Genomic DNA, 22,499 nt, shown 5'->3' on the forward strand with positions numbered 1-22,499 from the left:
TAAAAAATATTGCATTTTGTTTTCAAAATTGTCGCTCTATTTTTGTTTATAGCGCAAAAAATAAAAACCGCAGAGATGATCAAATACCACCAAAAGAAAGCTCTATTTGTGGGAAAAAAAGGACGCCAATTTTGTTTGGAAGCCACGTTGCACGACCGCGCAATTGTCAGTTAAAGCGACGCAGTGCCGAATCGCAAAAAGGGTTTAAGGTCCTTAACCTGCATAATGGTCCGGGTCTTATGTGGTTAAGACATAAAAACATTTTTGACCTTAATGCATTTTGTAGCGCCCTGCTACTTTTATAGCTGGTGCTGCCTTAAATTTAGAGGGTGGTCAGAGATTTAGTTGCCTCTGACCTTGTTATTTTTGCCAAATTCGGGCCTCTGTTCCAGCCATGGCTGTGCTGTGAGTGACCACTATTGTTGCCTGGGGTGCCTGTACCACCCAGGCCAAGGGTGGCAGCAGTCAAGTCAAGGTGCATTGGGTGTTTTTCCTCAGCAGCCAATCAGTGGGGGTTGGTCGTCTCGCTGGGCATGCTGGGGGAGAGTACTTAAGGGACAGACATCATTAGTTCTGGGTCGAGGTCGTTGTGAGGCCGTCCCTGGCTGTCGTCCCACCACCCCCGTGTGTGGCCCTCATGGCTGGGGGTGCGTGTTCAAGTGTTCCTGACTCCGGGACCATGTTGGTCCGGGGTTGTGATCTACTATGTAGGCCTGGTAGTCAGACTGGGTCTACGCTTGTAGAGTGGTCCTGTGCTGTCCATCCTGAGGGAGGAAGCCACCCGATGAAGAACCTGTCTGGGGGAGTACCGAACATGAGGCTGGTATCTCAGGAGAGGCCTTGAACTTCATCGAAGGACGCACAATTACTGAAGGGCTGAATGATGGTCGCCTGTCAGTTTTGAATTACCAAACTGTATTCAAGAGAGATCCGGGTGCTTAATCCTGTGTTGAGAAGGATTCTGGACGGAATACGTCTCCATCTTTGGGAAGGTCTGTGGCAGAGACTTTGCTAAAGTTCAGTGTGACACTCTGGCTGCTAGGTTGGTGAGAGAGGCCTATCCAGGTGCACAATACCCGCTCTGGCTAGAGTGGCGACGAAAGTTTATTGCTGGAAGCAGGAGTGTTTCCGAACAAAGTTATACACCTGAACCTGTTACCTATTATCCCTTCTACCTCTTCAACTACTATTACTTCTACTATTTTACCCCGTTGGGTAATAAAGCACAGGAAAAGACATCTAAAGTGTGGACATTGCAGTTCTTCTCAGCTCTCATCGTGTACCCTAGACGGAGGAGGAATAGAGGTAACATGTCACCCAAAACAAACCAGCAGCTCCTTCGGGGGTAGTGCTACAATTGTTTGCATTAAGGTAAAAAACATTTTGAAGAATTTTTCTGTGCCCCCTTCCCCTGTATGAAGAGTAAGAGAGGGGAGAAGAGATCAGTGCTGTTCACGGCTGCATCTATTCTCCCCTTACTTCCTCTTCACGCAGCATTCGAGCAGCGGCAGGAGCCATTGGCTCTTTCTGCTGTCAATCAAATGCAGTGAAGAGGAAGTGGGGGGCGGGCCTAAGTCTCGCTGTGAAAGTCTATGGAGCGCGGCTCCATAGACACACAGGTCGGGAGCGCGCAGACCGTGTTTCTCCCCATAGCAAGCACCTGGCTATGGTGGACATGAAAAAAGAGCAGGAGCCAAGATTTCCACTGGGGACCCCAGAAGAGGAGGATCGGGGCCACTTTGTGCAATACCACTGCAGAGAGCAGGTAAGTATAACATGTTTGTTATTTTAATTAAAAAAATATGACTTGAGTAACACTTTAACCACTTAAGCCCCGGACCTTTAGGCAGCTAAATGCCCAGGCCAGGTTTTGCGATTTGGCACTGCGTCGCTTTAACAGACAATTGCGTGGTCGTGCGACGTGGCTCCCAAACAAAATTGGGGTCCTTTTTTCCCCACAAATAGAGCTTTCTTTTGGTGGTATTTGATCACCTCTGCGGTTTTTATTTTTTGCGCTATAAACAAAAATAAAGCGACAATTTTGAAAAAAATTCAATATTTTTTACTTTTTGCTATAATAAATATCCCCCAAAAAATATATATATAAAAAAATTCCTCAGTTTAGGCCGATACGTATTCTTCTACTTATTTTTGGTAAAAAAAATCGCAATAAGCGTTTATCGATTGGTTTGCGCAAAATTTATACCGTTTACAAAATAGGGGATAGTTTTATTTTTTTTTACTACTAATGGCGGCGATCAGTGATTTTTTTCGTGACTGCGACATTATGGCGGACACTTCGGACAATTTTGACACATTTTTGGGACCATATTTTTGGCAAAAAATGCATTTAAATGGCATTGTTTATTGTGAAAATGACAGTTGCAGTTTGGGAGTTAACCACAGGGGGCGCTGTAGGAGTTATGTTTCACCTAGTGTGTGTTTACAACTGTAGGGGGGTGTGGCTGTAGGACTGACGTCATCGATCGAGTCTCCCTATAAAAGGGATCACTTGATCGATGCAGCCGCCACAGTGAAGCACAGGGAAGCCGTGTTTACATACGGCTCTCTCCGTTCTTCAGCTCCGGGGAGCGATCGCGAGGGGGCGGCTAGAAACGAATAGCCGCGCCCTCGTCCCCGATCGCTCCCCGCGGGTTACCGACCACCGCATGTACCGGGGGGGGTCCCGATCGGACCCCCGACCCGCGGAAAGGCGGGGACGTACATGTACGCCCATATGCCTGTACGTGCCATTCTGTGGACGTATATGTACATGCGGCGGGCGTTAACCGGTTAAGCAAACAAGTTTACAGGTATGAAAAATCCCATTATAGTGCCCGTGTTTTTGTGAGCTTTTTCTTTCACGTGTTTACTTACGATTAAAAAAGCAATAGAACAAAATGTAACAAGTAAACATGTTTAAATTGTACTGGTTTCTAGTTATGTTGATAAAAATAATGTCCTTCGAGCCGGAATTGAACCAGCGACCTAAGGATTCCTGTGTGATTTTCCTCTACAGTCCTCCGCTCTACCAACTGAGCTATCGAAGGAGGTGAATGGTTGCCAGGTAATACTGCTTACACACCTAAATTAATATAAATAAATGTATTAACTGCTTATGGACCGCCCCACGCAGATGTACTGCGGTGGGGCAGCCCTCCTTGGCGAAATCACAAACAGGTATGTGATTCCATGCAGAGGGCCGCTGGCGACCTCCCGCTTGGACACAGCGGAAGCCAATCGTCGGGTATGGCGGACGCGATTTTTTTTCTTGGATGTGTTTTATAGCATAAGGTAAAAAATACTGTTTGTTTTTTTTTAAAAAGTATTTTTTCATTTATAGTGCAAAAAATAAAAACTGCAGAGGTGACCAAATATCCCCAAAGAAAGCCCTGCTTGTGGGAAAAAAGGACATTCATTTTATTTGTGTACAGTGTCGCGCGACTACGCAATTGTCAGTTAAAGTTTGGAAGGGCCGTATTTCAAAAAATAGCCTGGTCATAAAGGGGGGTAAACCTTCCCAGACTGAAGTGGTTAAAGTGTATTGTTAGATAAGGATAACTTTCATAGATTTAATCATTTGAAAATAAACCATAAAACGTTATCAATAAAGGAAAAATCATATTTTGCATTGGCCTGGGAATCAAACATTAGAGGAATTGTAAACCCTCAAGGTTTTTCACCTTAATGCATGTAGTGCAGCAGCCCCCCAGGGCCCTCTTGTACTTACCTGAACCCAATCTATCCAGCGACGGGGACGAGCACAGCAGCACAGTTCACCTGCCCCTGTCTATCCATTAAAATGCATGTGCCTCCACTGTGGGGACGCTCATTGTTTAGTGTTAGGACCACAGATATTACAGGGTGCCTTGGCGCGGCTCTGTGGCTCACGCATGCGTTTGCAAATGCGTGCGGACTGAACCCCTGTTTTTAACACATACTGTAGACAGGTTAATTGGTTTTCTGCAAGCTGGTCGGTAAGTAGGCTTGGTTTTTTCCCTGGGCATTCCCCAGGTTTTTGTTGTTATCTGCTTTAGCCTTACAATGCTACTTACTGTTATGGCCAGCTATAGACGGGGGCAGTGGACATGTTTATGCTTCACCTGTGGTGTTTATATTGGTCCATTAGTGCACCAACACCTTTGCAGCCATTGTGCTATATGCTGGGTGCTTGGTGTGCTCTTGTACCTTTAAAGGAGGGGTGGCTTCCCTTCAGTTCACCTGCCCCTGTCTATCCATTAAAATGCATGTGCCTCCACTGTGGGGACGCTCATTGTTTAGTGTTAGGACCACAGATATTACAGGGTGCCTTGGCGCGGCTCTGTGGCTCACGCATGCGTTTGCAAATGCGTGCGGACTGAACCCCTGTTTTTAACGCATACTGTAGACAGGTTAATTGGTTTTCTGCAAGCTGGTCGGTAAGTAGGCTTGGTTTCTCCCTGGGCATTCCCCAGGTTTTTGTTGTTATCAGGTCCTCATTGGATAGATTGATAGCAGCAGGAGCCATTGGTTCTCTGTGGGGCACTTGAGAAGAGGAGGAGCCAGGAGGTAAGTATAACATGTTTGTTGTTTAATATAAAAAAAATAAAAAAGGGGGGGTTGCCATCTGGGCCCCTGGGGACCTCCGGGCCCCTTACAGGTGTACTGCCTGTACCCCCCTGATGGCGGCCCTGCCCAAGGATATTTCAACTCACCATCTGATTATACAGAGAAAGTAGTCCACTCTCTGCTCTTCACTCAGATGACTCTGGTTCTCGGCACCCCCAAACTCAGTTCTCTCTTTATGTCGCTGTTATGCAGCATTGGTGGCGAACACTGCAGAGTGATGTTAAAGCGGTTCTCCACCCTAAAGTGGAGTCCCGCTGATCGGAACCCTCCCCCCCTCCGGTGTCACATTTGACACCTTTCAGGGGGGAGGGGGGTGCAGATACCTGTCTAAAGACAGGTATTTGCACCCACTTCCGGCCAGACGCTACGGGCAAAAGACGGGCATTCCGTCACATCCCGTCTGTCGCCCGTTGTGTGCTGGGAACACTCGGCTCCCAGCACACAGCGGGAGCCAATTGGCTGGCGCGGCGCGACTCGCGCATGCGCCGGAGGGAACCGGGCAGTGAAGCCGCAGCGCTTCACTTCCTGGTTCCCTGAGTGTGGATGGCGGGGGGAGCAGCAGAGAGACGAGCGATCGCTCGTGCTCTGCTGCGATCGGCGCTGGACTCCAGGACAGGTAAGTGTCCTAATATTAAAAGTCAGCAGCTGCAGTATTTGTAGCTGCTGGCTTTTAATATTATTTTCCCGTGGCACATCCGCTTTAACTCTTCAGGCTCCCTTATGATAAGAGAGATGTGTCCTGTACAGACTAGGAAAATGCAGCTCTTTACCCTCTTAATTCAACAGGGTCTGGTGGTTAGGTCGAATTACTTTCAGGGAGCAGCACTCCCAAGGGGACTATATATCCCATGATCCTCTTCCAGCCTTTTCTGATTGGTCCCTCTGCTCTTTGCCTGGAGGGGGAGGGAAGAAGTGGGTGATAACTAGGGTTGCCACCTGTCCAGTTTTGACCCGGACAGTCTGAGTTTTGACACATGTGCCTGGGTTTCCACCCGCCGGAAACCCGGGCACACATTCCACTGTCATGTGGCCAGTGGCAGTGGATCTCTGGCCCCAGCCGCAACATCTGGAGGGGCGTGCGCATCCTGTGCCTGCTATCACTGTCACACAGTGCCGGAACATTGGTGCACTCTGAGCTCAGCAGGTGTCCTGTGATTGGCTGAATGGGTCATGACATGAGGGTCTGTGATTGGCCCGGCGGAGGCTGCTGGTCACATGCGGAAGCGGGGCTGGACTGTGGATAATCGCGCCTGCTTGTTCCCGGAGTCCTGCATCATGCTGTGTGTCTGCACGAGGTCGCTCTCATCTGCTCTGTCAGATCCCCTCTATCAGCACCCCCTCCTCTCTGTCAGCACCCCCTTCTCTCTGTCAGCACCCCCTTCTCTCTGTCAGCACCCCCTCCTCTCTATCAGCACCCCCTCCTCTCTATCAGCACCCCCTTCTCTCTGTCAGCACCCCCTCCTCTCTGTCAGCACCCCCTCCTCTCTATCAGCACCCCCTCCTCTCTGTCAGCACCCCCTTCTCTCTGTCAGCACCCCCTTCTCTCTGTCAGCACCCCCTCCTCTCTATCAGCACCCCCTCCTCTCTATCAGCACCCCCTTCTCTCTGTCAGCACCCCCTTCTCTCGCTCACTCTCTCCTGCCTCCTCCCCCCTTTATCTCACCCCCTCACCTCACCACCGCCTCTCTCACCTCACACCCCCACCTCTTTCTCTCCTCAGGGGGTGGGGGCCCTATGAGGTAGGCTGTATGGAGCCCCAATAATTGCCAACAGCTGCCCTGTGAGTGAGTGCACTAGTTCGGATGTGTCTTACCGACACACTTCTCCCCAAGGCCCCCCACACAACGGAAGGAAGGAAAATAGCACTACAGTAGAGGAGCTCCACCCCCAAACTCTGGCTCCCATACTTCCTGGCTCAAAGCGGCTCTTGGTAAGGCAGTCTAATGGGGGACTTTCTGGGCAGGGGACACTGAGGGGTGGGTTCCCTGATCGAATCAAGGGAAGGACCGATGTAAAGGAAGGGATAGTCTGTGGGGAGGGGGTGCTGACTGCTGGTGACCAATTCGATCAGCAGTCAGCACCCCCTTAGAGACCCCCCCCCCCCATTGTATTAAACCCCCCCCCCCCCCAGTTAAAGACCTCTATTTGATATGGGGAACTCTCCTTATTTCAGGACCCCCTTAGAGGCAAAAGGCTGGTCTCTAAAGATAATCAGATATAGGGGACTCTGATCTAAAAATATATATATATATATAAAAATTCAGTGCAACCTCCCCTATAATTATATTAATTCAAGTGTGAAAAACTAATTGTGAATGATGGTGGAAAAACAAAGGATAATCCAAGTATTAATATACTCCAATCTTATTTAAAAATACAGTATATACTGTGCAATCTCCATACGCATATAATACTGTATGAATAGTGGTGTAAATCCATTCTAAAATGTGTTGTGCTAATATCCAACGTATCTAACTCAAAAGGAATTTATAAATTAGATATTGGCACAACACATTTTGGAGTGGATTTATACCACTATTCATACAGAATTATATGTGTGTGGAGATTGAACAGTATATATGTTTAAATAAGATTGGAGTGTATAATTTCTTGGATTATCCTTGGGGGTTTCCACCATCATTCACAATTATTTTTTCACATCTGAATTAATATAATTATAGCGGGAGGTTGTGCTGCATTTGTTTATTTTTTATTTGTTGGGTCTCTAAGTGAAAGCACTAATATAAAGGGGATTCTGATCTAATGGGGGGGGGGGGGGTCCTCTATTGGGGCCCCTGTATTATGGAGGGCCTAACGCTAACCCCTATATTATGAAGGGGGGTGACACTAACCCCTGTGTTATGGGGGGTAACACTGACCCCGACCCTGTATTACAAATGGGAGTGACACTGACCCCTGTATTATGACACCTAGGATTGCCACCTGTCTGGATTCACCTGAACAGCTCGGGTTTTGAATCATGTGTCCGGGTTTCAGTCTGCCTAAAACCCAGACACATTATTCAGACCGGACTGTGGCTCCCCAAGTAACCGATAGTCACACAAATCTGTTGCCACCTGTTAACGCAAATTGACCACACCCACTGTTTGCCACCGCTCGCTAAGCGTGATCTATTATTGCTCTCGTCCAGGTCTTTAAAATCCTATAGTGTATAGCACATTTTTTTGCATGCGCTGCTAAAGTGTTTGTGTTTGGCTTGAAGAAATGGTGGCAACCCTAGTGATAACTCACAGAAGTGCTCTGAAGCTGCACAGCAGGTAAGCTCAGGGTGAGAGGAGGGCGCTGCCCACACAGCCTGTTGCTTACACAGATTCCAGCAGCAGGGGGGAGCGGTGGAATTAACACAGCCAGCAAGGCACCTGGCTACACAAGTAACAGACTTTACAACAGGTTCACAAAAAATGATTTGTTTGAGAAAACTGTATGCAGTAAGGCATGATCCCAAACATACCAAAAAAATGATTTAGGGTTTACTTACATATTATCCATAGCAACCAGAATGTTGGTACAAGTCTTGTTTTTTATCTATTTTCTTTGTTTCTTCTTTTGTCTTTCACATCAATGAACTGCTGTCTTTAAAGCGGAGTTCCACCCAAAAGTGGAACTTCCGCTTTAAGCTCTCTTTGCCCCCTTACATGCCACATTTGGCATGTAATTTTTTGGGGGGGTAGTGGGGGCTTCGGTAGGAGTGGGACTTGCTGTCCTACTTCCACCCAGGGACCGCCTAGGCAGCTCCTCCTCTCGCCTTAGGTGGCCCCTCCCTCTAGAGCGCAGCGTGATTTGCGCATTTGCATTGAGTGCCGGGCCGTGAAGCCGAAAGCTGTCATGGCCGGGTGCCCACACTGTGAATGGAGGCATCGGCGGAGAGGGGGAGAGGAGCGGAGCTCCGGATGGCCGTGTGTCGCTGGACCGTGGAGCAGGTAAGTGTCTGTTTATTAAAAGTCAGCAGCTATACTTTTTGTAGCTGCTGACTTTTTTTTTTTTTTTTTTGACAGAAATTATGAACTCTTTAATAGCCATATGATACAAAAAAAAAGGAAAAGCACAGGCAAAGAAATGAATCTGATCTGGAAGATAATATTCTGGTACGTTCGGTGGAAGCTTTAGCGATATAACTGATAATTATACAACATTGAAATGTATCCCAAAAATGATTATATCTTCTGGGCCTCTCCACATTGTGCGGTCACTGCTGGTTGGAGTTGAGTTGAGTTGGGTTGGGAGTTGAGTTGGGTTGGGAGTTGAGTTGGGTTGGGAGTTGAGTTGGGTTGGGAGTTGAGTTGGGTTGGGAGTTGAGTTGGGTTGGGTTGGAGGTTGAGTTGGGTTGGAGGTTGAGTTGGGTTGGAGGTTGAGTTGGGTTGGAAGTTGAGTTGGGTTGGAAGTTGAGTTGGGTTAGGTTGGGTTGGAAGTTGAGTTGGGTTGGGTTGGGAGTTGGGTTGGGAATTGGAGGAAGCTCTATTGTCCTTCTGCCGGACGCTCATCCTGGGACCCCAACTCCAAAAGGGGCTTACAGAGGATTCTGGATGACCCCAGTCGTATCGTTGACGTTTTTTTATTCCAGCTCCATAGAAAAAAAAGAGCAGACCGCCAGAATGTACACCAAAGCCATACAAGGGAGGACAATCTTCAGAATTTCCGGACGGTAAGCAGAATTTCTAGATTGGTCACAATGATCAAGCACAGGGCCTGGTGATTGCCTTCTTTGGCGCATGGAGGGGGATATTAACAGAACTGATTCTACTGAGGTGAAAAGTATAATCAGTATAATATAATGAGGAACAATTAGTAAGGTCGGACACCCAGTGATGGGGAAGGGAAGTGGGGAATAGTGGGGATGGGGTGTGGTGGAGTGAGGATTGGGAGTGGGGGAGGGGTGAGGAAGAGAGCAAAAGTGATAGGAAGAGGTGTGTGTATGGTGTGGCAGCTGCTGACTTTTAATAAACTGTAAAAGGCTGGAACTCCGCTTTAAGCGGAACTTTACTCTCTCAATCAACATTGACTATTTTTAATCTTCATGCTGCAAGCATTGGCAAATAGATAAGAAAGTAAATCATATTAAGGGCTCTTTCACACGGAGCGGACCGTTTCTGGGTCCGCTCCGTGTGTCTCCGTCGGCTCAGCGGGGATCCCTGCTCAGCTGTCGGCGGATAGGGCGGTCCCCGCACACAGTGCAGGGACCGCCCTGTCTCAGCTCCGCTCTGCCCTATGGGGAACCGGATGCAGACGGACCGTCTGTCCGTCTGCATCAGTTCCGTTCCGCCAGACGGAAGAAAAATAGGGTTTTCTTCCGTCCGAAAACCGGATCCCGACGGACGCAGACGCTAGCGGATGCTCCATCCGCTAACGGCGCGATCCCATAGGGATGTATTACAAGTCCGTTAACGGACTTGTAATAACGGACAGGCGGAGCGGACGTCTGAAAGGGGCCTAATTTGCTTAGAATATTTTTTTACATTTCTTTTGTTATTTCCTGGTTTTAATGCCTAGGCAAATGGTATCATACATCCCAAGATTCCAGTCTTCAGGAAGAGAGGATGGGTTTTCTGAGATAAGCACACCTTCCAGCCTGCATGGCTGAACTAAGGGCAGATGGATTCCAGGAAGTAAATGTTACTTGAACCATCTGCCCTTACTTGAGATGGCCATGGCCAAAAATTCTACGGGTTGTTTTTCAAAGTGATTTTCCAGCAAAATAAAGCATGGAGACCTGGATGGATGGGGAAGGGGGGGGGGGGTGGGTTTGTTTTGAATATTAAAAATTTATTAAAAATAGTGTTTTTAGTTAAAAAAAAAATAAAAACATGAATAGGAAGGTCCCACCGAGATTTGAACTCGGATCGCTGGATTCAGAGTCCAGAGTGCTAACCATTACACCATGGAACCGCTTAGTTTTTTCTTTTCTGGTGGACTATATAGACTTCTATGAGGTTGTGGAGAGAGTGTAAGTAAGTCAACATTGTTCTAGTAGATTTTATAGAACAGTTTGAGATTCCTAAAAAACAAAACAAAAGGTGGCAGCTATTTGGTGAATATACAGGATTAACTGCAGAGTATACCAACTCCAGTGATGGTCACTTCTGTTACATACTTAAACCTTTCATCTGATTCCTAAATTAGCGCATTTGTAAATTCCAAAAGCCAATATAAAGAAAAAGTAGTGGTAAAAAAAAGCACTTGTGGGTTTTACCAATCTTGTTTTCTGTACAATTCTCCTTTAAGGGGGCGTGGTGAGGGGTGTGTCCTATGCCTGCATACTTTTTCTGATAGGTGTCCCTCATTCCCATCTCAAAAAGTTGGGAGGTATGTGCCAGTTCTATTAAAAGACTGCATCATATATGGAACTTTTTATTTTGTATATATAGGGGCAGATCCACATACATACACATACATACACTGCGCCTGGCGCAGATGTGAGATACGCTACGCCGCTGTGACTTACTTGGCTTTGGTTTGAATCCTCAACGAATTTGCGCTGTAAGCGTAGTGTATCTCTCGCGGCGTAAGGGCGCGGAATTCAAATTGGGCTGGTAGGGGGCGTGTTTCATTTAAATGAAGCGCGTCCCCGCGCCGAACAAACTGCGCATGCGCCGTCCCTAAAATTTCCCGCCGTGCATTGCGCTAAATGACGTCGCAAGGACGTCATTGGTTTTGACGTGAACGTAAATGGCGTCCAGCCCCATTCACGGACGAGTTACGCAAACGACGTAAAATTTTCAAAATTATCCGCGGGAACGACGGCCATACTTAACATTGAGTTAAGTATGGCAGCTTTAACTATACGCCGGAAAAAGCCGAAACGGAAACGACGTAAAAAAATGCGACGGCCGCTCGTACGTTCGTGGATCGTCGGAAATAGCTAATTTGCATACTCGACGCGGATTACGATGGGAACGCCACCTAGCGGACGCCGAAAAATTGCATCTAAGATCCGACGGCGTACAAAGACGTACGCCTGTCGGATCTAACACAGATGCCGTCGTAGCTTGTTTTGGGATACCAAAACAAAGATATGACGCGCAAAATTTTTAATTACGCGGTGTATCAAGTGATACGCCGGCGTAATTTCTTTGAGGATCTGCCCCATAGTAGATACACTTTAAGACTTAAAAGGTTAGTTCATTTTTTTTTGCAAAACAGCTGCATGGACTTTATATGTCTCTCATCCTCTGCCACCCTCTCCAGCCAGTATAACAGTCAGACACTTTAAAATATCACTACAAAGCACCGGGGGCATGGAAATTAGTGTTAGATGCCAGTCCAACAACCAAATGAAGGATCATAAACAGCAGCCTGACAACTCTGTTATTTCTGAGACAGTATTTTATTGTTGTCAGACTGCAACATGAAGTGTTGTTACTGGCAGGATCTTTAAGTAATTGACTTTGCAACATTACCACCAAAAACAAGTATTTGCTTTAGAAAGCTGTATGCTGTGAGTCATGATCCCAAACATACTGAAAAACAGCTTTAGGGTTTACTTACACATCAACAACTCAGCCATAGCAATCAGAGAGTTTATGCATGCCTTTTCTTGTTCTTTTGGTTTTTACAACACAAAACTGCTCTCTTTAGTAGTATGTGCAGAGCTTTAGCATAAAAAGTAAGACAACAGGTTCCACCGAGATTTGAACTCGGATCGCTGGATTCAAAGTCCAGAGTGCTAACCATTACACCATGGAACCCTTACATTGCGTTGCATTGCATTACATTACAAAGTTTTTTTTGCATTGGTACATGTCCCCCCGGAGCAATTTTTTTTCTCACATATGGTAAAATAATGATTTGTTTCTTAGAACATTATTCAAAATCCCCAAATATTTTATATTTTACTCATCAAATTAGTTTATAATTTTTTTAAATATAACATAGATTGACAAATTGAGTACATACAAGGATGGTGGTACAATATTTAAATAGCAATAAAGCAAAACATATACATTTCTAAACAGGATGAGTACATAACAATGTAAAAAATGTAACGAGTAGTGCAATGAATAACCCAATAAAATATTAAAACGAAAGCATTAGAAAATTCCATCAGAAGGAAAAAAGTAAGCCAGTGACTATTGGTACATTTTGCAAGAGCAGTAATAAGGAGTATAATAATAGGTATATATTAACAACAGAAGAGATTGTGGCCCGGATTCACAAAACACTTACGCCGACGTATCTACAGATACGCTGCGTAAGTGTAAATGTGTGCCGTCGTATCTATGCGCCGTGCCCATAGAACTGAAAATAGGCTTCCTCCAACCGACGTAACTTTCCTACGCCGGCGTATCTTGGGTGCATATTTACGTTGGCCGCAAGGGGCGCTCCCATTGATTTACGCGTCGAATATGTAAATGACTGAGATATGCCGATTCACGAACGTACTTGCGCCTGTCGCAGTAATATACGCCGTTTACGTAAGGCGTACGTCCGGCGTAAAGTTATTCCACATATAGGAGGCGCATCCCGTGCAAAGGTATGGACCACAGAACAGCCGTCGTATTTTACGTCGTTTACGTAGTACTACGTGAATAGGGCTGGGCGTAGGGTACGTTCAGTGATTCGACGTGTCTTAGGCGTTCGTTCCGACGTGATTCTGAGCATGCGCACTGGAAAGCGTCTACATTCCATTCGTTTGGCCCATCATTTGCATGGGGTCACGGTTCATTTTATTGTATCACGCCCACTTCCACCTACTTTGAATTAGGCCGGCTTACGCCTAGGAATTTACGTTACGCCGGCGCAACGTTGGGAGCAAGTGCTTTGTGAATACTGGCCTTGCCTCTCTGTGTTACGTCGGTGTATCGCATATGAGATGCGCTACGCCGGCATAAAGATGCGCTCAGGTATGTGAATCCGGGCCAATTTGTTTATTACTACCACACAATAGTAAAAGAAAAGTAGAAAACAAAAAATAGGAGTAGATAGAGAGAAGAGAGGAAAAGGGAATGAGAAGGGGGTTTACAAGTGGTGACGTGATCCCAAATAAATAGAAAGTATAGTCAATGCAAATAGAGTAAAATTACCAAGGCAATAATAGCGTGTCATCAAAGTCCGGAGGCAAACAATGCTTAACCCAAGGAAACCAGAGTTTCTCAAATTGACTGAATCTCTTTCGATTGCTTTCATTTTAGCATTAATAGGAGCTTTATATGTTCTGTGCATGGTTTCAGCTAGAATTAAATATTGAGTTTTCCATGCCCTAGCAATGGTTTGTTTTGCGGTTTTTAGGAGCTGTAAAAAAAGGCGAAAATTGGTTCTGTGTGACCCCATCAGGTTTCAGGTTTAATAAGGCTGTAGCAGGATTGGGCTGTATAGGTGTAGCAAAGATTTTGGAGGCCAAGTCAAAAACTACCTTCAAGAATTTTTGGGCAATTGGGCAATCCCACCACATATGAAGTTGTTGGCAATGACACTGTCCTAATCGGTGCGACGCCGCACCGATTTCAAAAAGTAGTTCCTGTACTACTTTTTGCGATTTCTGGCCGCGATTTACATTGACATCTGTGCAGAAACCTGCACAGATGTCTCTTAAATCGTGGCTGAAATCGGGACTGCCGGCGGGAGTGAAATCGCGTGAGTTCAGCTGAACTCGCACAGCTTCACTCCCACAGCCCAGTGTGAACCAGGGCTCAAGGTCTAGTTGCCATTTGGAGACATATGAGAGGGGATAAGTTTTAGTACTAGCTAAAATTTGCTTATTGAGAAAGTAAACAAGCATAAGGGGCAGAAATACATATGCATTCAAAAATGTGACATCTGGGATAGTTGGGAGTTGGAATTGAGATAAAGTTGGAAAAAGTTATTGATTTGCAAATATCTGCAAATATCGGAACAGTTACAATTGAGGAAGTCCAAATGTAACACATAAAGTAGGAAAATAATGTATGGAGGAGGCAGATACCAAATTATATAAATGGGATAAATTAGCTGTATTCCATGCTTTGAAAAAATTAGACATCCAGACAGGCTAAAAAGTGGTATTTTTAACAAAAGAAATGAGCGGTAAATGAGGAGATTGAAGGCCAAGTGAAGTTTTGAATCTGTCCCAGTTGGATAAAGAATGTTTTGTGATAGGATTGCGAATAAGAGTACAATCAGTTGGTCTTAACCATATCATGTTAGATACTGAAATAGGGTCACAGTCAATAGACTCAATTGTTACCCATAAAGGAATTTCTTTGATCGTATGATAATGTGCAAGGTGTGCAGCATGATAGTAAGCAGAAATATGTGGGAGACATAGAGTGGATTTAGAGGTTTGAGATTTCGATTTTCAACAGATAGGAGATAATTCTGCACTGTATAAGCTGTAAAAATTAGATGGAACTGGGATGGGCAAGACTTGGTCAATATAGCCATCTTAATTACAATAATTTTGCCTATCAAGGATAGAGCGATAGAAGAGCATTGTGATAATAATTCAGCAACCTGTTTTAGTAATGGAGGGAATGGAGCTGAGTATAAGTTAGTTATTTTAGGAGTGAGTTGTATTCCTAGGTATGGAAGTCTATGAGGTATCCAAGAGAAGGGAAGTGAATCTTTAGCAAACTGACGGTCTGAAGGAGGCAAGGAAATGCAGTTTTTTTTATAGTTAACTGTTATGCCCCGAAATGTATGCAAAATGGTTTAGGACAGAGGAGATTAGGTGCTGTGATATGGGGAGATGGCATGAAGTCATCTGCAAAAAGACATAGGCCCAGATTCAGGTAGGAGATACGACGGCGTATCTCCAGATACGTCGTCGTATCTCTGAGTTTGAGGCGTCGTATTTTGGCGCCTGATTCAAAGAATCAGATACGCCAGAATTTGTCTAAGATACGACCAGCGTAAGTCACCTACGCCGTCGTATCTTAACTGCATATTTACCCTGGCCGCTAGGGGCGTGTACGCTGATTTTCGCCTAGAATATGTAAATCAGCTAGATACGTAAAAAGCGTAATTTACGTGGGGTCACAATAAATTAACATAAAACACGCCCACATGTTCCACATTTGAATTAGGCGGGCTTACGCTGGCCTATTTACGCTACGCCGCCGCAACTTTGCTTTGTGAAAACTGCACTTGCCTGTCAAAGTTGCGGAGCCGTAGCGTAAATAGGATACGTTACGCCTGCTCACAAATACGCGCTCCCTACGTGAATCTGGGCCATACTTTATGATCACATCCATCTAATTCAATACATTTTATGTTTGGATCAGATCTAATTAAATGGGCCAAGGGTTCAATGAGGAGTGCAAATAGGTGGGGGGAGAGAGGACATCCTTGGCGGGTGCTTCTTCCAATAGGGAAAGAATCTGATTTAAAACCAGCATATTTGATAAATGCATTCAGTTTGTTATATAAGGATACAATCTACTTAAAAAAATGCGGTCTAAACCCCCATTTTTGAAGAATATATTGTAAGTATTGCCATGAGACAGTGTCAAATGCTTTTCTTATATTGGTCGATAAAAAACATGCAGGTAGACGTCTGGATTTAGCGACATGGATGATTAAAGAAGCTCTACAAATATTATCACTTGCTTGGCGTGAGGGGATAAACCCAATGTGATCTCGATGAACAAGTTTGCCTATTACTTGATTCAAGTGGGTTGCAAGTATTTTAGCTAAAAGTTCAATGTCAATATTAGAGCGGGGGTTCTGCGGGAAATCGTTTTTTTTTTAACATGTGCATCTACTGCTTTTAAGGTTGTTAAGCGTGTATCCACTTGTCTGCATTTTCTATGCATCCGCAATGACATTCGGCTGAAATAATGATTTATAAAATTTAGTGGAGGAAAGTTCCATCTTGCTTGTAGGCATTCTGTGTTATGAATCGTCTCCTTGGAAGCGTGACACTGTGCACCCAGGAGACATTGCGAACTAGTCCCATCAAACACTGGGGCGCTGAGACATGGAAGAGACACGCCAACTCCCACTGGAGGGATACCAGGAAGTGCCTGCTATTGTCTCCAGATTCAAGGTATTTCAAAGCTATAAAAAATGATGCATAGCAAAATGTCTATGTACATACTGAGCTTGTCTGAATAAGCTGTAGTTTAGATTTAGGGTGAACCTCCGCTTTAAAGATCCTGCCAGTAACTTCCTGTTGCAGTCTGTCAACAATAAACCACTGTCTCAGAAATAACAGAGTTGTCAGGCTGCTGTTTATGATCCTTCATTTGGTTGTTGGACTGGCATCTAACACTAATTTCCATGCCCCCATTGCTTTGTAGTGATATTTTAAGGTGCCAGATTGTTATACTGGCTGGAGGGTGAGAAACATATAAAGTCCATGCAGCTGGAACCAGAGGGGTGCTGTAAGTTTGTTCTCCTAATGTTTTGGAAAAAAATGGACTAACCTTTTAGTTCTTAACCACTTCCAGACCTTAGGTGTTTTTTTTAGATTTGGTGTTTGCAAGACTAAAACATTTTTTTCTGCTAGAAAATTACTTAAAACCCCCAAACATTATATATATTTTTTTCTAACACCCTAGAGAATAAAATAGTGGTCATTCCAATACTTTTTGTCACACAGTATTTGCGCAGCGGTCTTACAAGTGCACTTTTTTTGGAAAAAATTCACTTTTTTTAATTAAAAAATAAGACAACAATAAATTTGGCCCAATTTTTTTATATATTGTGAAAGATAATGTTACGCCGAGTAAAATGATACCCAACATGTCACGCTTAAAAATTGCGCCCGCTCGTGGCATGGCGTCAAACTTTTACCCTTAAAAATCTCGATAGGCGATGTTTAAAAAATTCTAGAGATTGCATTTTTTGAGCTACAGAGTAGGCCTAGAGCTAGAATTATTGCTCTCGCTCTAACGATCGCGGCGATACCTCACTTGTGTGATTTGAACACCATTTTCATATGTGGGCGCTACTCGCGTATGCGTTCACTTCTGCGCGCAAGCTCGTCGGGACGGGGCGCTTTAAAAAATTTTTTTTTTGTTTTCTTATTTATTTTTATTTATTTTATTACTTTTTACACTGAAAAAAAAAATTAATCACTTTTATTCCTATTATAAGGAATGTAAACATCCCTTGTAATAGAAAAAAGCATGACAGGTCCTCTTAAATATGAGATCTGGGGTCAAAAAGACCTCAGATCTCATATTTAGACTAAAATGCAAAAATAAAATTTGAAACTGTAATTTTTTCAAATGACAAAAAAAAAAATTGTCTCTTTAAGAGGCTGGGCCGGACTGACGTTTTGACGTCACTTCCACCCAGCAGAGCTATGGGGACGGGCGAAGGAGATTTTTCCTTCAGTCTCGTCCCCGTTCAGCTGCCGAACAGTCCCAATCTCCTCCGCCGCTACCGACGGCTCCAGTAAGCGGCGGAGGGCGCGGGAGAGCGGCGGGAGGGGGGGGGCCCCTCTCCCGCCACCGATAACGGCGATCTCGCGGTGAATCCGCCGCGGAGACCGCCGTTATCGTGTACCAGACCACGCACACTAAAGATCGATACCTCGGTTGTGGCAGCAGCTGCTGCCGTTACCGAGATATCAATCTTTAAAAAAAGGACGTACATCGTCGTGCGCAGGTCTGGAAGTGGTTAAAGTGTATCTACTATATATACAAAATAAAAAGTTCCATATATGATGCAGTTTTTCAATAGAACTGGCACAGTTTTACATACCTCCCAACTTTTTGAGATGGGAATTAGGGACACCTATCAGCAAAAGTATGCATGCATAGGACACAGCCCTTGCCACGCCTCCTTAAAGGAGAATTGTACAAAAAACAAGATTGGTTAAACCCACAAGTGCTTTTCTTACCACAACTATTCCTTTATATTGGCTTTTGGAATTTACAAATGCAGCAATTTAGAAATCAGATGAAAGGTTAAGGGCTGGAAAACACTTTATGATAGCTAAAAAGTGCATTTTATATACAACTCAAATGAGCGACAAATGAGGAGGAAAGAGGGACAGAGGGACATTGCTTGAAATCAGGGACAGTCCCTCGAAAATCAGGGACAGTTGGGAGCAATTGTTTTATTACCTGTTGATTCTGCCAGTAGGTGCTTAATTTTTCCTCTTCCTGTAACAGAAATGACCATCACTGGAGTTGGTATAGTCCGCAGTTAACCCTGTATATACACCAAATAGCTGCCACCATTTGTTTTTTTTTAAGGAATCTCGCACTGTTCTATATAATCTACTAGAACAATGTTGACTTACTTACACTCCCTCCACAACCTCATAGAAGTCTCTATAGTCCTCCAGTCCTCCTGTCCTCCTGTCCTCCTGTCCTCCTGTCCTTCAGAGACTAGAAGAGTAAGAGGTTCCATGGTGTAATGGTTAGCACTCTGGACTCTGAATCCAGCGATCCGAGTTCAAATCTCGGTGGGACCTTCCTATTCATGAACTCTCATGTTTTAATTTTTTTAACTGAAATCTTTGTGCAGATTACAAAAGTGGAACTACACTGTATCTGAGCACCACAAACTAAAAACACTATTTAATTAATTTGTAATATTGAAAGCTAACTCCCCCATCCATCCAGTTCTCTATGCTTTATTTTGTTGGGAAATTCACTTTGAAAAAAAAACCTAGAATTTCTGGTCATGGCCATCTCAAGTGAGGGCGTAGATGGTTCATGTAACATTTACTTCCTGGAATCCTTCCTCCCTTAGCTCAGCCATGCAGGCAGAAAGGCGTGCTTAGCTGAGAAAACTCATCCTCTCCTCCTGAAGACTCTTGGAATGTATGATACCATTTGCCTAGGCATTAAAACTAGGAAATAACTAAAGAAATGTAAAAAAAAGTTCTAAGCAAATAAATACGATTTACTTTCTTATCTATTTGTCAATGCTTGAAGCATGAAGTTTAAAAATACTCAATGTTGATTGAGAGGGTGAAGTTTCGCTCTACCACTTCAGCCCCGGAGGATTTTGGCTGCCCAATGACCGGGCCATTTTTTGCGATTCGGCACTGCGTTGCTTTAACTGACAATTGCGTGGTCATGCAACGTTGCACCCAAACAAAATTGACGTCATTTTTTCCCCCACGAATAAAGTATTTGATCATCTCTGAGGTTTTTATTTTTTGCACTATAAACAAAAATTTGAAAAAAGCTATATTTTTTACTTTTTGCTATAAAATTATGCCCAAAAAATGTATATAAAAAAATAATTTCTCTCTCAGTTTAGGCCGATATGTATTCTTCTACATATTTTTGGTAAAAAATTGCAATAAGCGTAGATTGATAAAGTTTTAGCGTCCACAAAATAGGGGATAGATTTATGGCATTTTTTTTTTACTAGTAATGGTGGCGATCTGCGATTTTTGGCATGATTGCGACATTATGGCAGACACATCGGACACTTTTGATGCTATTTTGGGACCATTGTCATTTCTACAGCGATCAGTGCTATAAAAATGCACTGATTACTGTGTAAATGACACTGGAAGGAAAGGGGTTAACCACTAGGGGGCAAGGAAGGGGTTAAGTGTGTCCTAGGGAGTGATTCTAACTGTGGGGGGGAGGCTGGGCTACGAGTGACATGACAGCAATCACTGCTCCCGATGTCAGTAGATCAGTGTCGTGTCAAGGAAATTCCTTGTTTACATAGGCATCTCCCTGTTCTGCAGCTCTGTGACACGATCGTGGGACACTGGCGGACATTGAGTTTGTTGGTAATCGGCACATGTCATTGCTTCAGTGAGTGTGCCATTACCGGTGGCTTCCACACGCATGCACAGGAGTGACGTCATTGCGGCTCTGGCCAATCACAGCGCCAGAGCTGTGATACCCAGAAGTAACTCCGGGAGCGATGTCGCCGGTAGGGTGACCATATTTCTAAACTACCATCCCTTCCCAAAAGTCAGCTTGTGCTGTAATGAATCACAGCACAGTGGTTGGACACAAGAGGCAGGATTTATGATTTCTCCAATCACAAGCAGGGGGTGGGGATTGTGCTCCTCCAGGCATTCCCAGCCAGGACAAGTACTGTCAGTGAGTAAAGCAGTGATGTGGCGGCCTTTTTTGGGGGCATCAGATTGGCCCGGGGGGTGACTGTCAGTTTCATTCCGGGAGACTGTATTATCCTGGAATGAATGTGCCCGGGACAGACCTGCAAAATGCGGGACTGTCCCGCGCAATCCAGGACATGTGGTCACCCTAGTCGCCGGCTGGTGCTGTGTACAAGCCCCGCAGCGGGGGCTTCGATCTCAGGTGAGTATTATATAATCAGCTAGTATGTTATGCTCAGTATGCCTTTGTCTTTCAGGTCTTTGTTTTTCCGATGTGGGTTTACAACCACTTTAAAAACAGCAGTTCATTGATGTGAAAGCCAAAGGAAGAAATAAAAAAAAAATTAAAAAAACACATGTACCGAATTCAGCATGCAATGTAATAAGAACTCTACATGTCCGCCAACTTCAGGTGGGAGTAGTTGGGAAAATAGGATCTTAATTTTAGAAATGCATGAAGCTTACATTTGGAGAGTGTGAACTGATCACTGCACTATCCATCTATATAAAATTGAAGAAATCGTTTTTAAAAGGCGCAGAGAGATTGTTTTGTATGATAGAAGACAGTGAACTAGAGGCAGTGTTACATATTTTTTAAATCTAGATCATGCTGTACAGCATAAAACACTAGTCTGAACTCCCTTCTATGCTTCTGGATAGGCTGATTATACTTATCTTGAAAATGAGAAATTCCTTGGGATGAAGGAAAACCGGATGGAGGCAATATAGACAATCATCATGATTATTCATCTCAATCATCATCATCATTCATCTCAATCACCATCCATCATGATAAGGTAGGCTGGGTTCACACTACGGTTTTCCCGTCCGTCAGCCGCATACGATTTATATGAAAAACCGTATGCGGCTGAAACGGACGGGAACGTATGGAACCGCACACATGTGCGTTTTCCATTGACATTAATGTTAAAGGAAAACGTATGCGTTTGCCATACTGTTTTAAAAACGACCGCAAAACCGTGGTTGAACACGGTTTTGCGTACGTTTAAAAAACGTTTTGCCAGCAAATCGTACACACCCGGATGCATCTGAGTGCATACGATTTGCAATGCATTCTCTATCTATACGTTTTCCCGTCCGGGCCCGTACGTTTTCAATACTGAAATCGTATGCGGCTGACGGACGGGAAAACCGTAGTGTGAACCCAGCCGTATATATACAATGAATCTGATACAGCATTGGTGGTATAATGGTGAGCACAATATGTATGGTAGTGGCTATAGCTGTCCTTCCAAGTAGTTGACCGGGGTTCGATTCCCAGCCAATGCAACAAATGATTTTTCCTTTATTGATAATGTTTTATAGCTTCTTTTCAAATGATTAAATCTATTAAAGTTATCCTTATTATCCAAGAATACACTATATTGGTTATTTAGAACAATTTAGGTGTGTAAACAGTGACACCTACTTGTTAATCAGCTCCTTCGATAGCTCAGTTGGTAGAGCGGAGGACTGTAGAGGAAATTACTCAGGAATCCTTAGGTCGCTGGTTCAATTCCGGCTCGAAGGACATTTTCTTTTTTAATCTTCTTAACTAGAAACCAGTCAAATTGTATCCATGTTCACTTGTTTAGTATTTAGTATTTTTTTTTTCCTTTTTTAATGGTATTAAAAGTTATAAAAAAAAATTATGAATTTATGAACAAAGATTATTTTCTTGCAAAATTTTGTAACAGAAACTAAGAAAAATGTGGGATTTTGTTTCAAACTTTTTGGTATTTTTGGTTACATAGCAAAAAAAAGTGGTGATTAAATACCACCAACAGAAAGCTCTGATGATATAAATTGCATTTGGGCATAGTGTTGCATGATCAAACAATTGTCATTTAAAGCGGGGGTTCACCCTAAAAAAAAATTCTAACATTACATCCAGCATACTAACGACATTTAC

At 44.1% G+C, this 22,499-nt stretch overlaps 5 non-coding genes across 5 annotated transcripts; 2 read left to right on the top strand and 3 right to left on the bottom strand.

The window, feature by feature from the left end:
• Nucleotides 1-2,960: 2,960 nt before the first annotated feature.
• On the bottom strand, nt 2,961-3,050 carry TRNAY-GUA. Its single transcript is given in 2 exon segments — nt 2,961-2,996; nt 3,014-3,050. It is a non-coding gene; the product is annotated as a tRNA-Tyr (tRNA).
• Nucleotides 3,051-10,440: 7,390 nt separating this feature from the next.
• TRNAQ-CUG lies at nt 10,441-10,512 on the bottom strand. The gene has a single exon. It is a non-coding gene; the product is annotated as a tRNA-Gln (tRNA).
• A 1,727-nt stretch (nt 10,513-12,239) lies between these two features.
• Nucleotides 12,240-12,311, bottom strand: TRNAQ-UUG. The gene has a single exon. It is a non-coding gene; the product is annotated as a tRNA-Gln (tRNA).
• A 6,584-nt stretch (nt 12,312-18,895) lies between these two features.
• On the top strand, nt 18,896-18,967 carry TRNAQ-CUG. The gene has a single exon. It is a non-coding gene; the product is annotated as a tRNA-Gln (tRNA).
• A 3,062-nt stretch (nt 18,968-22,029) lies between these two features.
• On the top strand, nt 22,030-22,118 carry TRNAY-GUA. Its single transcript is given in 2 exon segments — nt 22,030-22,066; nt 22,083-22,118. It is a non-coding gene; the product is annotated as a tRNA-Tyr (tRNA).
• The last annotated feature ends 381 nt before the right edge of the window (nt 22,119-22,499 follow it).

The sequence above is a fragment of the Rana temporaria genome, chromosome 4 (genome assembly GCF_905171775.1).
Source record: "Rana temporaria chromosome 4, aRanTem1.1, whole genome shotgun sequence".
Lineage (NCBI taxonomy): Eukaryota > Metazoa > Chordata > Amphibia > Anura > Ranidae > Rana > Rana temporaria.